Source organism: Gorilla gorilla, chromosome 1 (genome assembly GCF_029281585.2).
Source record: "Gorilla gorilla gorilla isolate KB3781 chromosome 1, NHGRI_mGorGor1-v2.1_pri, whole genome shotgun sequence".
In the NCBI taxonomy this organism is placed as follows: domain Eukaryota; kingdom Metazoa; phylum Chordata; class Mammalia; order Primates; family Hominidae; genus Gorilla; species Gorilla gorilla.
In genome coordinates, this window is record NC_073224.2 from 44,929,024 (window position 1) to 44,946,867 (window position 17,844).

Below are 17,844 nucleotides of genomic sequence, written 5' to 3' on the forward strand. Positions count from 1 at the left end.
ACCAGTTCAACTAAGAACCTTGACCTCCTGGATTCGTGTAATCTATAATCCAGTTCAAACAAGCATCCTCTGACATCCCCCTGTGCTGTGGGGAGGAAGGTGGTTAGGAAGGGCAGCTCAAGCACCAGGGGCAGCAAGGCTAATCAAGCAGAACAGAAGGTCAAAGTCCCGGAAGAGGAGTAAAATGCCAATCCACCAGGGGAGTCTGGAACCAAGGCTTTGCAACCTCTCCCTGGGAATGTTGAATGGTACCCATGAGAGCAGAAATACAGCACCAATTAGGTTACAGGCACTGCTACTAAAATTCAGTGAGGCAAAATTATCATTGAACTGAAAAAGGAAAGAATTTAGTTAAACAGATCTTTTGAGAATGCCTGCAGAGTCACTGGAATGAGTTGTTGACATTCTTCATCAACACAGAAAATGTTGCCAGGGTGCCTGCAACAAAACAGATTTATGTGATGCCACTCCTGACTCCCCAGAGACCTGCCGACCTGCAGCAGACAGATTAAAGTCAGCCTGGGACACACTTCCTGATTTTAAAAATAAACATTCTTCAGGTTTTGAAAAGTGAATTTTTCCAGGAAACACTTTACACAAGTAATACCCTAGAGTGTACATATTTTGTATTCTCTATATTCTGAGAATATTTCTCATATTACGGACAGTAAGATATTCAGTGTTGACTTCGGATATAAAGGGAGTACATCCTTGAGAAGGAGAGTAGAAAGTCCTTGCCCAGTCTTTGTCCAAGTCATCATCTGTTTTCTGTTCATTAGACATTAGTAGAGGGTCTACTCTGTTCAGCACTGTGCTGGGTACCAGGGTGATGCAGCAGGAGGGAAGGAGGAGGTAGATAACAAAGGACTTGACAGGTGGCCCTTTATACGCTTCCAGCCTAATGGGAGTGGTGTAGGTTGAGTTCCCTGGGTTTGAGATAGAGAACTGGGGGCAAGAGGTTTATTGGGGAGTATACCCCAAAACAACATCTGTGTGTGACTGAAGGAAGCGGGCAGAGGTGGGTAAGTTGAGCTGTAATGCAACATAAGCCTGAGCGGGCTCCATGGGACACACTGAAGCTGAGATGCCCTTCAGAGATGTCTCAAGTTGAGACCAGGGAGAGGTGTCTGTGCCCTTTATTGAATGTCATAGAGTGTAGGCTTTCCCCAGGGAAGGGGAGTAGCCTTACACAAGACAGCTCCATTCTGTGGAGGGACATTTCTGAGAAGGAGCTGAGCCTGGAGCTTTCAGCAAGCTACACTCCTAGAAGTTGGGAAAATGCGAGCCTTGGGCCTGAACATGGGGATTTGGGCAGCACACCACAGCATCCACTACAAGGGAGCATAATACAATAGCATGAAGGGCAGTGTGACATTATGGTGTTGTAATGAAGGTACAGATACAGTAGAATGAGCATTCAGAAGGTGGAGGGACTGCATCTGATAGGGAGCAAAGGAAGCCTCTTATGGAGGTTGAGGCCTCTGAATAATGCACAAGCCTTCCACCCCTACCCCACCCCGGGAGAAGAGCTAAGGTAATTAAATCACACATTCCCAGCTGATGGGGAAGGAGGATGGAGCAGATGGGAGGAAATAAGATTTCTGCAATTATCTCCTTCCCCAGCACTTCCAGAGTCACAGCCCCAACTGGCAATCACTTCTGACTGCCACAGTTAAAGAGCTCCTCAGGTCAGCAACCCCTTATAATATGGGTAGAGTGATGGCCACAATGGGCCTTCAGATGTGTCCACTGACTGCCCAGCTAACTGGCTTACCTGATGGAGCAAGCTGTGTTTGGTCCAGAAACAAACTGACCCAATTTCATCCCAGAATCTACAATGCCTCCCATTTTCAAAATTATTTCTTCGTATCAAGCAAGGTTATTCATTCCTTTTTCAAGAGTGGCTGTCAAGACTTGTGAAACTAGAGTCATCCTTCTGGGATCAGGGTGAATGGAAGCTCAGGATGTGAGGAAGTGCATGAGGTTCCACTCTCTGGCAAAGCAAAAATAATTTTTAGAATCAGTTTTAAGATTTGTCCTTCTGTTTGGGATGCCTCCAGGCTAAAGGAAACAAATATTCCATGGATTTACCCCCAGAGAGCAACATGTCCCCTGTCCTAGTTTATATTTCTGCTCAAAAAGCTGCTGTTTAACAGCTGAATAATGGTTTCCCTTCTCAGCATTCTGTATACACTTGCACACTGCAACATACAGCTTTCTGTGCCCAGGTTCAAAAGCATTTCTTCAGGTAAACAAAATTAAACAAAGAAAAGCACTTTGGCCCTATTCAGATAAAGCCTCATTTTCCTACATGTGAAATAGAGACTGGTCCTACTCAACAATCTTTGATTGCCAGGCTCTTCTATGCTAAGAGTCACTGAATTACATTGACCTGAAACAGCTAAATTGAGACCCGCTGGACGGTATAATAGGTATATATTGCTGCGTAACAAATTACCCCTACATTTAGTAGCTTAAAACAACCAACATGTGGCTGGGCGTGGTGGCATGCCTGCAATCCCAGCACTTTGGGAGGCCGAGGTGGATGCATCACTTGAGGCCAGGAGTTCAAGACCAGCCTGGTCAGTATGGGAAATGCTGTCTCTACTAAAAATGGAAAAATTAGCGGGGTGTGTTGTTGCACACCTGTAATCCCAGGTGCTGAGGTGGCTGAGGCATGAGAATCACTTGAATCCGGGAGGCAGAGATTGTAGTGAGCCGAGATCCCACCACTGCACTCCAGCCTGGTGAGACTCAAAAACAAACAAACAAACACAACCAACATATATATGTCACAGTTTCTTTAGGTCAGAAATGAGAGCAGCTCCACTGGGTGGCTCTTCTTGAAGTGTCTCATGAAGTTGCAGTTAGGATGTTGACAGGGGCTGCAAACATTTAAGGCTTGGCTGGGGTTTGTGGATCCACTTCTCAGATGCTTCAACTTACACAGCTGTTGGAAGGATGCCTCAGTTTTATGCCACATGGACCTTTTTTTGTGATATGGTAGCTGGCTACCAATGGAGCAAGTGACTCAAGAAAGAGTGGCTACAATGGAAGCCACAACGCCTTTTATGGCTTAGTCTCAGAAGTAACATAGAATAAGTCTCTGTCATATTCTATTAGAAGCAAATCACTAAGTCCAGCCCATAATAAAGGGGAGGCAGATCACTATATTAGACACATTTCAAAACCACCGCAGAAGGGAAGGTGAGGGAGTGTTACATGAGCTACAGAGTGATCCCTAAGCAAAGCTGTGCTTTGCAGTCTTATCTTGGTGCCAGTGCCACCCCAGTACCCTCCCATACTTCCACCCCACTTCATTGGCTCAGCTTCTTAGGTACATTCTCACCTCTCATCAATCCATCCAAGTCCTTTATTTTATCCCTCCCAAAGCTCTCTGTGCCCCAAGATGATCAAAACAACTGATGCACTAATCTCCTTCCAGGAAACCAGCATTTCATTAGAGAAACCTGCCTCTGCTGGTGAAAGTGAAAGTTCTCCTGGAGAAAGAATGAATGTAGAGGGCAGTTCCCTGAAGAATATTGTGGGGTGGCTGCTCAATGTACTCATAATATAGTGCCTCTCCCAGGGAGCTTGCATGCATCAAAGGAACAAAAGTCAATGTCCTGACCAGACACTTCTCAAAAGAAGACATACAAGCAGTCAACAAGTTTATGTAAAAATGCAAATGCTCACCATCACTAATCATCAGCGAAATGAAAATCAAAATCACAATGAGTTACCATCTCATACTAGTTAGAATGGCTTTTGTTAAAAAGTCAAGGACTAACAGACGCTGGTGAGGCCGTGGAGAACAGGGGACACGTGTATACTGTTATAGTAATGTAAATTAGTCCAGCCACTATGGAGAGCAGTTTGGAGATTTCTCAAAGAACTAGAAGTTGCATTATGATTCAATCAAGCAATCCCATTACTGGGTATATACTCAGAAGAAATTAAATCATTCTACTGAAAAGACACATGCACTTTTATGTTCATCACAGTGCTATTTCCAAAGCAAAAATATGGAGTCAACCCAGGTGCCTAACAATGGTGGATTGGATTTTTAAAAAGTGGTACATATATACCATAGAATACTATGCAGCCATAAAAAAGAATAAAATTGTGTCCTTTGCAGCACCATGGATGCAGTTGGAGGAGGCCATTATCCTAAGAAAACTAACACAGAAATAGGAAATAAATACTGCATATGCTCATATATAAGTGGTTGCTAAACATGGGTACACATGGGCATAAGGATGGAAACAATAGACACAGGACTACTAGAGTGGGGAGAGAGGGATGGGGGCAAGGGCTAAAAAATTATTTATATCATGGATACTATGCTCACTACCAGCGTGACAGTTTCCATCATACCCTGAACCTCACCATAATGGAATATACCTCTATAACATTCCTGCACATGTACCCTGATTGTAAAATAAAAGTTGAAAAAGAAAAAAATTGGAAGTCCTAACCAGAGCAATCAGGCATGAGAAAGAAAAGGCATCCAAATAATAAGAGAGAAAGTCAAACTATCTCTGTTTGCAGATGATAAAATTCTATACCTAGAAAACCTATATCTGGTAAACAACTTCAGCAAAGTTTCAGGATGCAAAATCAAGTTTCAAAAATCAGTAGCATTTCTTTACTCCAACAGCATCCAATCTCAAAGCCAAATCAAGAATGCAGTTCCATTCACAATAGGCACAAAAGGAATAAAACACCTAGGAATACAGCTAACCAGGGAGGTGAAAGAGCCCTACAAGGAGAATTACAAAACACTGCTCAAAGAAATCAGGATGACACAAACAAATGGAAAAATATTTCATGCTCATGGATAGAAAGTATCAATATTTATAAAATGGCCATACTGCCAAAAGCAATTTACAGAGTCAATGCTATTCCTATCAAACTACCAATAACATTCTTCAGAGAACTAGAAAAAACTATTTTAAAACTCATATGGAACCAAAAAAGAGCCTGAATAGCCAAGACAATTCAAAGCAAAAAGAACAAGGCTGAAGGCATCAGGTTACCCAACTTCAAACTATACTGCAAGGCTACAGTAACCAAAACAGCATGGTACCACTACAAAAACAGACACATAGATCAATGGAACAGAATAGAGGCCTAGAAATAAAGCTACACACTTAAAACCAACTGATTTTCACAAAGTTGACAAAAACAAGCAGTGGGGAAAAGACTTTCTAGTCAATAAATGGTGCTGGGATAATTGATAGCTATATGCAGAACACTGAAGCCGGACCTCTTACTTTCGCTATATACAAAAATCAACTCAAGATGTATTAAAGACTTAAGTGAACAACCTAAAACTACAAAATCTGGATGATAATCTAGGAAATAACACTGTGGACATGGGACCTGGCAAAGATTTCATGATGAAGACACCAAAAGCAATAGCCACAGAAGCAAAAATTGACAAATGGGACCTAATTAAAGAACTTCTGCACAGCAAAAGAAACTATCAACAGAATAAACAGACAACCTACAGAATGGGAGAAAATATGTGCCTCCCATAGAGAAAACTATGCCTCTGACAAAGGTCTAATGTCCAGAATCTATAAGTACTTAAATTTATAAGCAAAAAACAACCTCATTAAAAAGTGGGTAAAGGACATGAACAGAAAGTTTTCAAAAGAAGACATACACACGGCCAACAAGCATATGAAAAAATGGTCAACATCACTAACTATTGGAGAAATACAAATCAAAACCACAATGAAATACCATATCACACCAGTCAGATTGGCTATTATTTAAAAGTCTAATAAAACAGATGCTGATGAGGTTGAGGAGAAAAGAGGATGCTTATACATGGCTGGCGGGAATGTAAATTAGTTCAGCCATTGTGGAAGACAGTGGGGTAATTTCTAAAGGAACTTTAAAGAGAAGTACCATTCAACCCAGCAATCCCATTATTGGGTTTATACCCCAAGTAATATAAATTGTTACTTTAATATAATTTATATATTTAACATATATAAATATATAATTAATATAATTTATATTTTAATATTTATGTTTAATACAATTTTTATATGATATAAGTTGTTACATAAAGATTTTTATATAATATAAATTGTTACATAATATAAATTGTTACGTAAAGACATGTGCACACGTACATTAATCACAGCACTATTCACAATAGCAAAGGCATGAAATCAGCCTAAATGCCCATCAATAGTAGACTGGATAAAGAAAATATGCATATACATCGTGGAATACTACACAGCTATGACAAAGAATGAGATCATGTCCTTTGCAACAACATGGATGAAGCTGGAGGCCATTATCCTAAGTGAACTAACACAGGAACAGAAAACCAAATACTGCATGTTCTCACTTATAAGTAGGAGCTAAACATTGAGTACACATGAACACAAAGAAGGGAACAACAGACATCAGGGCCTACTTGAAGGTGGGGGGTGGGAGAAGAGAGAGGATTAAAAAGCTACCTATCAAGTATTATGCTTATTACCTGGGTGAAAATAATCTGTACAACAAACCCTTGCTACATGCAATTTATGTATATAATAAACCTGCACATGTACCCCGCACTTAAAAGTTGAAAAAAAAGATAAAATTCAAAAAAATAAAAATCAGTACAAAAAAAGAGAAAAAAAGATAAAGTATTTAAGGCTATAAAAAATAAAATAAATAAAATAAAATAAAATAAAATAAAAACCCAACATGCTGCACTTCCCCAAGGCTGTTATGCTCCCTTCTAACCTCTGTGATAGGATAAGTACGAAGCCTAGTGTTGGCTCACCTCAGAGAAGTCCTTCCTATCAGCCTCTGCATTGGGACTACAAACCCAAGAGAGATGCTTTAAGCCCCTACTGGGTGAGCACAGTTTTGCTCCCTGAGCCCGTTTCTCTTCTCCTGTGTTTCATCTATTGAGCTGAACCACATCCCATCCCAGAGTGGAAAGCAAGCTCAAACCGGTTTCTTGGAGTCCTTCTGGGCTGGGTTTTGGAGGCTCCTCCTCCTAGGCCACCATTACTAACTGTATTCTCTGGGGACCTACCCAACCAGGCCTGGATCCAGCAGGAACATGGACAGCTGGACCTGTAGCTGATCGGCAGTTTGCAGATTGTGCATCAGTGGTTGGTTGCAAACACCAGATAATAGGAAAAGCGCTGCTGATGCTTTTAGGTACCCAAAGAGTTCTCTCTCTTCAACTCCACCCTTCCAATCAACTTTCTTACTTGTATTAAGGCCCAGTTGAGAGCTTCTCTCAGCTTGCCTTCTCACTTTCAGGGCCAATCTAGCATCTAGGCTTAGCAACATGAGGGCTAAGGGCTGGATTTATTCCTCCATCTTTTGCTTCCTTGCCTGGGCTCTAATGTTCTCTAGTCAGACAATTGCAAGGGCTTTTCTACCATCTTCCAGGTTCTGCTTGGCACACTTCAAACTATACATTGCTGCTGGCATGCCCCCTCCAGTCATGTGCCCCAACAACTTTCAGTGGCTCTTTAATGTGTCTCCCAAATGAAGGATGCATTCTACTCCCTAGGTCTTCCAGCCTCATTCCTACCACTTGTCTTCCTCCCTAGATGGGGTTATCCAGCCAAATTAAACTATAGGTGGGTTTCCAAACAGATTCTGACATTTTCCCACCTTTGCTTATGTTGTTCTCTCACCTTCCTTACTCCCATTTCTTTTTTTGAGACAGAGTCTTGCTCTGTCACCCAGGCTGGAGTGCAGTGGCGTGATCTCGGCTCACTGCAACTTCTACCTCATAGGTTGAAGTAATTCTCCTGCTCCAGCCTCCCAAGTAGCTGGGATTACAGGCATGCACCATCACACACAGCTAATTTTTTTGTATTTTTAGTAGAGATGGGGTTTCACCAAGTCGGCCAGGCTGGTCTCAATCTCCTGACGTCAAATGATCTGCCCACCTTGGCCTCCCAAATTGCTGAGATTACAAGCATGAGCCACCATGCCCAGTCTCTACTTCCATTTCTTTGTCCTTCAAATTTCTCATTGCTTTCACTTCGAGCCATGTCCCTCATGCGCATATATAAACAATTCTGTCCAAAATTTTAGCAAATCAAAATTTGCTAAAAAGACAACACAGTATATAAAAGGACAACACATCATGGTCAAATAGGGTGTATCCCAGAATGTAACATTGGTTTACCATGAAGAAATCAATCAATGTAATTGTGTAATTCATTGTATTTTTTTTTTTTTTTTTTTGAGACAGAGTCGCTCTCCGTTGCCCAGGCTGGAGTGCAGTGGCACAATCTCAGCTCACTGCAACCTCCACCTCCCTGGTTCAAGCGATTCTCCTGCCTCAGCCTCCCAAGTAGCTGGGATTACAAGTGCATGCCACCACACCCGGCTAATTTTTTGTATTTTTTGTAGAGATGGGGTTTCACTATGTTGGCCAGGATGGTCTTGAACTCCTGACCTCAAGAGATCCGTCAGCCTTGGCCTCCCAAAGTGCTGGGATTACAGGAGTGAGCCACCACGCCCGGCCCATTGTATTCATTGTCTTTTTTTTTTTTTAATTTTTTTTTTGAGACAGAGTCTTGCTGTGTTGCCCAGGCTGGAGTGCAGTGGCGCGGTCTTGGCTCACTGCAAGCTCCGCCTCTCAGGTTCACACCATTCTCCTGCCTCAGCCTCCTGAGTAGCTGTGACTACAGGCGCCTGCCACCATGCCCGGCTAATTTTTTGTATTTTTAGTAGAGACGGGGTTTCACCGTGTTAGCCAGGATGGTCTTGAACTCCTGACCTCAAGAGATCCACCCGCCTTGGCCTCCCAAAGTGCTGGGATTACAGGAGTTAGCCACCGTGCCCAGCCCACTGTATTCATTTTCTATTGCTATGTAAAAAATTGCCATGAATTTAGCAGTTAAAAACGACTCAAATTTGTTAAGTTTCTGTAGATCAGAAGTTGAGGCCAAATTCTCTGCTCAACATCTTAACAGGCTGAAATCAGAGTTGGCCATAGCTGTGGTTGTCATGTGGGACTCAAGTTTCCTGTCCAAGTTTGGAATTTCCATAGCCTTTTTTTTTTTTTTTTTTTTGAGACGGAGTCTCGCTCTGTCGCCCAGGCTGGAGTGCAGTGGTGCAATCTCGGCTCACTGCAAGCTCCGCCTCCCGGGTTCACGCCATTCTCCTGCCTCAGCCTCCCGAGTAGCTGGGACTACAGGCGCCCGCCACTGCGCCCGGCTAATTTTTTGTATTTTTAGTAGAGATGGGGTTTCACCGTGGTCTCGATCTCCTGACCTCGTGATCCACCCACCTCGGCCTCCCAAAGTGCTGGGATTACAGGCGTGAGCCACCGCGCCCGGCTCCATAGCCTTTTATTATACCTCTTTCTATAGTCTATTTCATTTCAGAAATGCTTGTGTCTTTGTCTTATCCCCACCACATCCCCTCCACTGAAGGCTGAAACTGTCCTCTTATTCTCAGTTTTGTGGACCTGAAGTAAGAAGTTCAAGTGTACTGGTGCACTTTCCTTTTTCGCTTGAGCATTTTATAACAGTGAATAAAGAGAGAGTCATCTTCGGTTACATATTTCTACCATTTTGCCACAGTCCTTGTCTGCATTTTTCCCATTTGGCAGTACTTTCCCCAGTCTGGTAGTCAGCATTTCTGACAGCTGTTTGGCATGGCTTTCAATTAGAGACAGCCATCTGTGAAAGGTACATTGCCATACAGCCCATTATGGCTCTAGAGCTGGTGATGGCAGCAACAATTACAATTATTTATAATCTAGTGGGCCAAAGTATTTTTTTTTTAGAGCTCTTACCTGAACATGGCTCTGCTATTTCTGAATAAAACTTTCATTTTAAGAAATTGCACCCAGTAAATTGAACTAGACAAAAACATACCTGCAAAACTGGAACAAATGCCCACACCCCCAACTCGCGGGTTATCCTTTGGCACACAGGTCCAAGTGGTGCTATATTTCTTTCCTCATTTCAGCTGTACCTACTTCTTTTTGCTTCCCAGTAATGGGTGCGGGCAGAGAATTGCACTCTGGGAGCAGGCAGGGATTCTACCTCCCTTCTCCCATAGAGATCTCCAGCGGGAGGAAGTAAGCCAGTCAAGCAGGGTCAGGTACACAATACTAGTTAACAGCTCAGGCTTTGGAGCCCAACTGTCTGGGTTTGAATCCCAGGGCACATTTCTTAATATTTTGTACCTCAGTTTACTCACCCGTAAAATGGGAACAATAATAATCCGAGGCCAGGTGTGGTGGCTCACACCTGTAATCCCAAGACTTGGGGAAGCTGAGGCAGGTGGACACTTGAGGTCAGGAGTTCAAGACCAGCCTGGCCAACATGGTGAAACCCCATCTCTACTAAAAATACAAAAATTAGCCAGGTGTGGGCGTGTGCCTGTAATCCCAGCTACTTGAGAGGCTGAGGTGGGAAAATAGCTTGAACCCAGGAGGCAGAGGTTGCAGTGAGCCGAAATCATGCCATTTCACGCCAGCCTGGGCAACAGAGCGAGACTCCATCTCAAAAAAAAAAAAAAACAAAAACAAAGAAACAACAACAAAAAAACCCAACCTTATCTGATAAGCTTATTCCAAAGACTAAATGACTAAATGAGCTAATTCATGGAAAACAATGACACGTAGTAAGTACTCAGTAGTAAAGGTTAACTACTGTTATTATCTGTACAACTCTTGTTCGCAACCTGGGTTGTATGTTCAAATTAGTTGATTTGAAAGATTTTGAGAAATGCTGAGGCTCAGAACCCCATCCCAGTTCAGGGCTTCTCAGCTGTGGTACCATTGACATTTTGAGCCAGGGAATTCTTTGTTGCGGGGGACTCTCCTGTGCTTTGTGAGATGTTTAGCAGCATTCCTGGTCTTTATCCATTAGATGTCAATAACAAGCCCTCACCCCCAAGTTGTGATAACTAAAAATGTTTCCAGACATTGTTAAATCTTCATCCCCTGGTGGGTGGGAGTCGGGGGGGGTTGTGGGTGACTGGGAGATACATCCCCTGAATGGATCTCAGGTGGGTTGACCCTAGCTGAGATCTACTGCCCTAGATCAATTAAATCATCATCTCTGGAGATAGGGGCTTGGGCATGGGTCTTCCCAAGGGCAGATCCAAGTTTTGTGGGGCCAGATGCTTTTAAAATTTTATAGTTTTTCTGTAAGAAAAATAACAAAGATTATAAATACAAATTTACGTACGGAAGTGAATAGAATATTAGAATATTTAGAATGAGTAAAAAAAGACAATTATTATTATTTATATGGAGATTTATATCCTTTTTATTTGAGATCACTGTGGGCAATTTACCAGCAGAAATTCTTCTTGATCACAACGTGGCTTTCTCTCCCCACCTAGGTCACTATACAAGTTTCAGCACTCACAGGGGCCTGTGTGATTGAGGTACCCTGAAGTTTAAACGTTCTGAGCAAGCTTCATGGTGAATCTACCTCTGGGCCTTCTCCTGCTGCAGCACACTGGCTCTGGATGGAATCCCAGACCAGCAGAATGCAATTTCAGAAAACTTGGCATTGGAAGGTAGGTTGGAGGTGGGCAGGGAGCACAGCAAGAGGGAATTAAGATTGCAGCCAAAACCCAAAGCCTGGAGTACCCCCAAGCCTGGAGTGGCCCCAAACTAGAAAAAAACAACACCAGCCACTCTGCTGAGCTTTGATTTTCAGCATCAGCACTGACATTCTGGACAGGGTAACTGGGAGGAATTTAGGACTGGGGTGGTGGAAGCCAGGCAGCAAGGAGAGGTATGCCTCATAGGTCAACATGATCACCCTCCATGTTCCTCAGGAACATTAAGTCCTAGTGAGAGATGACAGCGTGCTGGCAGCCCTCCAGCCCTCGCTCGCTCTTGGCGCGGCCTCGGTGCCCACTCTGGCCGTGCTTGAGGAGCCCTTCAGCTTGCCGTTGCACTGTGGGAGCCCCTTTCTGGGCTGGCCCAGGCTGGAGCCGGTTCCCTCAGCTTGCGGGGAGGTGTGGAGGGAGACGCACGGGCGGGAACCGGGGCTGCGCGCCGTCCTTGCGGGCCAGCTAGAGTTCCGGATGGGCGTGGGCTTGGTGGGCCCCACACTCGGAACGGCAGGCCGGCCCTGCCGGCCCCTGGCAGTGAGGGGCTTAGCACCCAGGCCAGCAGCTGCGGAGGGTGCGCCAGGTCCCCCAGCAGTGCTGGCCCACCGGCGCCGCGCTCGATTTCTCACCGGGCCTTAGCTGCCTCCCTGCAGGGCAAGGCTTGGGACTTGCACCTCCCCGCCTGAGCCTCCCCACAACAACCCCCCACCCGCCCCCCGCCCCCCGCCGTGGGCTCCTGTGCGGCCCCGGCCTCCCCTATGAGCGCCGCCCCCTGCTCTGTGGCACCTAGTCCCATCGACCACCCAAGGGCTGAGGAGTGCGGGCACAAGGCGCGGGACTGGCAGGCAGCTCCACCTGCGGCCCCTGTGCGGGATCCACTAGGTGAAGCCAGTTGGGCTCCTGAGTCTAGTGGGGACTTAGACCTTTATGTCTAGCTAAGGGATTGTAAATACACCAATCAGCACTCTGTGTCTACTCAAGGTTTGTAAACACACCAATCAGCACCCTGTGTCTAGCTCAGGGTTTGTAAATGCACCAATCAGCGCTCTGTGTGTAGCTGATCTGGTGGGGACCTGGAGAACCTTTATGTCTAGCTAAGGGATTGTGAATACACCAATCAGCACTCTGTATCTAGCTCAAGGTTTGTAAATGCACCAGTCAGCACTCTCTGTATCTAGCTAATCTAGTGGGGATGTGGAGAACTTTTGTGTCTAGCTCAGGGATTGTAAACGCACCAATCAGCACCCTGTCAAAATGGACCAATCATCTCTCTGTAAAACAGACCAATCGGCTCTCTGTAAAATGGAACCATCAGCAGGATGTGGGTGGGGCCAGATAAGAGAATAAAAGCAGGTTGTCCTAGATAGCAGTGGCGACCCACTGGGGTCACCTTCCACACTGTGGAAGCCTTGTTCTTTTGCTCTTTGCAATAAATCTTGCTGCGGCGCACTCTTTGGGTCCACACTGCCTTTATGAGCTGTAACACTCACCACGAAGTTCTGCAGCTTCACTCCTGAGCCAGGGAGACCACGAACCCACCAGAAGGAAAAAACTGAACGCATCTGAGCATCAGAAGGAACAAACTCCGGACTCTCCGCCTTTAAGAACTGTAACACTCACTGCGAGGGTCCGCGGCTTCATTCTTGAAGTCAGTGAGACCAAGAACCCACCAATTCCGGACACACTAGGTTGTCCCAGAAACCAAATGAATGAAGCAACGAAGAGACAGGCCACACAGGCACCCAACAGGCATAAACAGGGAGTCAGACTTCAGGTCTTAGATTGTAAACTTACTTCTCAGCTCCATGAGATGAGACTGGGGGACACTAAGCCTGTGATATACTGAACTCCCTGCCCAGTCAGGATGGGATCGAGAACTGCGTGAGGAGAAGTGGCTGGGACTGTGTGTAGAGGTCCACAGTGAATGCACTGGGAATTGCAGGAGATGAGAGAATGAGGCCAGAGCTGATCCAGGGTAATAGCCACTAAACAGAGGCTCTCTTGACCCTGTGGATGGAGCATGGAGCTAGGTAGTCCCCGCAAGCTCTTCGTGACACCAGCAGGGATTGCCCATGGAAGCATCATGGAACTTGCTAAGATAAAGGGTTGAGGGATTTTTCAGACCCTTGAAATCAAGAGTTGGACCCTACTACCACCAATCCAGTCACCCCACCACCATCTGGACTGGCCAGATACTCATTTTATCAGAACTGGAGATGAGAACTATTTGACTGTGAGCTTTGCTCTTCGAGGTTAGATGGGCACACCAAAGATCACGTAGGCTATTTCTGTTAATTGCCATCTTTAGCACAGTTAATAGAGGGTGTCTATGTTATCAACATTGTTACTGCTATTGTTTCAGTAACCAAGATTCCTGACATGTACAGGGTCTTCATTCTAACAAGAACAGACTCCTTTTCTTCTGGAATTCCCCACAGTGTAGACTTTTGGGTAAGGTTTTTGGGGAGATTCATTATAGCACATGTGAGGGAATCCGGCACAAAGCAAAGAGGGACTTTTCAGGTCTCCTCCCCCGGGTAGCTGTACTCATCTTCTCATCCCACCTGTGTTGCAGTTATCCCCAGGTATGGTTTCATGTGCTCTAATCTTTATATTATAAACCTTTAGGGAAGGGGCAAATTGCAAATTAAGAGGGTGTGTGTAGTTGGTGCCCTAGTCAAGCAAGCTATGCCAATGAACCAACAGATTCCTCACTGTGGCTCCAAGTGTTCATCTAATCACGGGTATTTGAATCACTCGGCTAACTAGAAAATTAATTTTAACCGGAGTTTTCATCCACTTTGCCATTCTTTTATCAAATATTTTATCAAAATTTCTTTATGGGGCCAGGCGCGGTGGCTCACGTCTGTAATCCCAGCACTTTGGGAGGCTGAGGCGGGTGGATCACCTGAGGTCAGGCATTTGAGAACAGCCTGGCCAACATAGTGAAACCCTGTCTCTACAAAAAATACAAAAATTAGCTGGGTGTGGTGGTGCATGCCTGTGATGCCAGCTACTCAGGGGGCTGAGGCAGGAGAATCGCTTGAATCTGGGAGGTGGAGGTTGCGGTGAGCCAAGATCGCACCACTGCACTCCAGCCTGGGTGACAGAGTGAGACTCTGTCTCAAAAAAATAATAATAATAATAATAAAGAAAAGAAATTCTTTATGGACATGGGTCCGTCTTCTTTTCCCTTTCCTTGCGCACCCACTGATAATCCTGAAAATAGTTAATAAAGTGGTCCAAAGAAGGCAATGGTAGAAAGAAAAGCAACAAGTTTGAATAATTTGCAAACTGGAACTTCAAACCACATCTTAAGCAATGAGGACAAGTTGCATAACATTAGAAGTATGTTTTTCCTCCCCAAATAATCAAAGTTTTCCCTGTCATATTCCTAATTCTAGGAACTCATCTTTACTGTAGAAAGTTGCTGTCTTATTCTTCCAGGTTTTCAGGTTTGTTATTTGCAAAGAATAGCATTCAGAGGCCGGGTGCAGTGGCTCACACCTGTAATTCCAGCACTTTGAGAGGCCGAGGTGAGTGAATCTCCTGAGGCCAGGAGTTTGAGACCAGCCTGGCCAACGTGGTGAAACCCCGTCTCTACTGAAAATACAAAAATTAGCTGGGTGTGGTGGTACACACCTGTAATCCCAACTACTTGGGAGGCTGAAACAGAAGAATTGCTTGAACCTGGGAGGCAGAGGTTGCAGTGAGCCAGTATTGCACCACTGCACTCCAGCCTAGGCAACAGAGCAAGACTCCATCTCAAAAAAGAATAATGTTCCGATCTTTCTTTGAATTATGTTTATTCTCTAACACTACCTCTTTCTATGCATTTGCTTTTAACCTTTCCAGTACATTTTAGAGACCTGAGGTTTCACTCTACTCCCCAACAAACAAGCTGCTATATCCACAGCACACTAAATGAAGGTTACAAAAGAGTTAGAGAATTGTGCCCCTCGTGGGATCTCTTCCATTACTATTTTCCCAACTGTGTTGGAGTCGGATCCCGAGTCTGTCAGAGCTAGGCCTGTCTGGCTTTGACATCCACACTCTATCCATTCTTTCCCACTGCCCATTTTCACAGAAGGAGCAGGAGGAGAAACAGATGCTAATGATGATTTACTTTTGAGGAAATTCAGTATTGGCTTTTCATACTTTTGAATGTAACTCTATATCAAGATATTATTAATAGTTAATACAGTAATATCCTATAAATGTCTGTAATAGCTACCTCCCCGGGGTGCAGTGAGAAATAAATATGATGTATATAAAGTGCCTGACACATCAGTGATATTTATTAAATAGTAATTGTTATTGATATTATGAATTTGCTCCAACTCTGGAGATAGACTGGATTTGAGTCCTAGCCCCGGTTGTGTGATACTGAGCAACTTATTGAAAGTTACAAAGCCTTAATTTCCTCATAGATAGCAGGAAATAGTGCCTACTTCATAGTATTGTGGTGAAGATTAAATATGATAATGCTATGATAAGGTAATTAGTATTGTGCCTGTCACATAGTAAATGATAAATAAACATTAGTTATATTAATGTTATTATGAGGCACTTCTCATTCTGTTTTTTTATGGTTTGTCCCTAATGTCATCACGTACTACTTTCTTGTTAATGACTCCATATCCCTTTTTTTTCCATTTGACATACCTATGCTTTTGAAATTCTGAAATCTACTTGGAAGAATTCCATTGGATTCTTTCCTTCTGATCTTTATTGTTATAAGGAAGGCATAGTACTCGTCAGGAATGTTGGTTACTGAAATAACAGCAGTAATAATGTTCATAATATAGACACTGTCTATGAAGCATGCTAGAGATGGTAATTAGCAGAAAGAGCCTATGTGATCCTTGGTGCACCGTCTAACCTTGAGGAGCAAAATTTCTTAGTCAAGTAGTCCTCATCTCCAGTTCTGATAAAATGAGTGTCTGCCCAACCCAAATTGTGGTGGGGTGACTGTAGAATCCAACTTTTGATTTCATGGGTCTAGACAACCCCTCATTTCAAACCTTTGTCTTGTATAACCAAGACCAAATGAGAATTAAAAGAGAGTATAATATGTAATATCTGTATCTGTCTGCTCAGGCAGTATAGATATGAGAGAACTTCAAAATTGGGATTGGGCAGGAATAGTGAGCACATTTGTAAAAAAAAAAAAAAAAGAAAAAAGAAAAACTATTTTAGTAACACACTTGTAAAAAAAAACTATTTTAAAAACTTGTTCTCCCTAATTATAATTGCAGCATTAGCATTAGTATTAGTATTCTGATACTGTGTATTCGACATTGAATAAAATAAATAATTATGAAGTTTTACAATTTTTTTTTCTTTTTTTTAAGACAGAGTCTTGCTCTGTCGCCCAGGTTAGGGTGCAGTGGCATGATCTCGGCTCACTGAAACCTCCGCCTCCACCAAGTCCAGCTAATTTTTGTATTTTTAGCAGAGGCAGGGTTTTACCATGTTGGCCATTCTAGCCTTGAACTCCTGACCTCAAGTGATCTGCCCATCTTGGCCTCCCAAAGTGCTGGGATTACAGGTGTGAGTCACCGTGCCCAGCCAAAGTTTTCTAATTCTGTCATCCCATGTGTCCTTAGGAACTGAGATTCTTGGTATGGAATAAAGGTGTAATGTAAAAAATGATTAAAAAAAGAGAGAAACAAACTAAATAACAACAACAGCCCTATATCCCTAAATTTGAATGAAAGTATCATACGGCCTACAACCCTAGAAACAATTACCAATCCAGTAATAATGAGCACTTCTAGCACCCAGAATATAGTCTTAAAATACAATTTCACTAAAAGAAACCAGGCTTTTTGAGGGAAATGGCTGATTCTAGGTCTGAGGCAGGAGATTTACAAAATGAGCCTGGATAGCAAGGAAGCTATTAAAGATTACTAGAGTCATGGCAAAAGGACTTGGGAGCTGACTTGAAGAGTCTCTGTCTCAATGGCTAAAGAGAGAATGATTGGAGCTTCAAAAAAGATCATATGGGAACTTCTGGTTTTCAGTCTGGTATCTAAGGAGCTTAGAAGTTGCTACCTTGTCCTAACAACTAGTCAAAAGCTTAAAAAACTGAAAAATCAGCCACTCTTCTTAGATCCGTCAGAGAAGTGAGCTTAGAGGGCAAACCACTGCCTTCAAGAATGGAGAGAATGACAGGCAGATACACAAAATCATAACTGGCCAGAGACTCATGAGCAGAAAACACTATGGGAACTAGTGGCCGGGTAGGAAAATCCAAACTGTAATTGA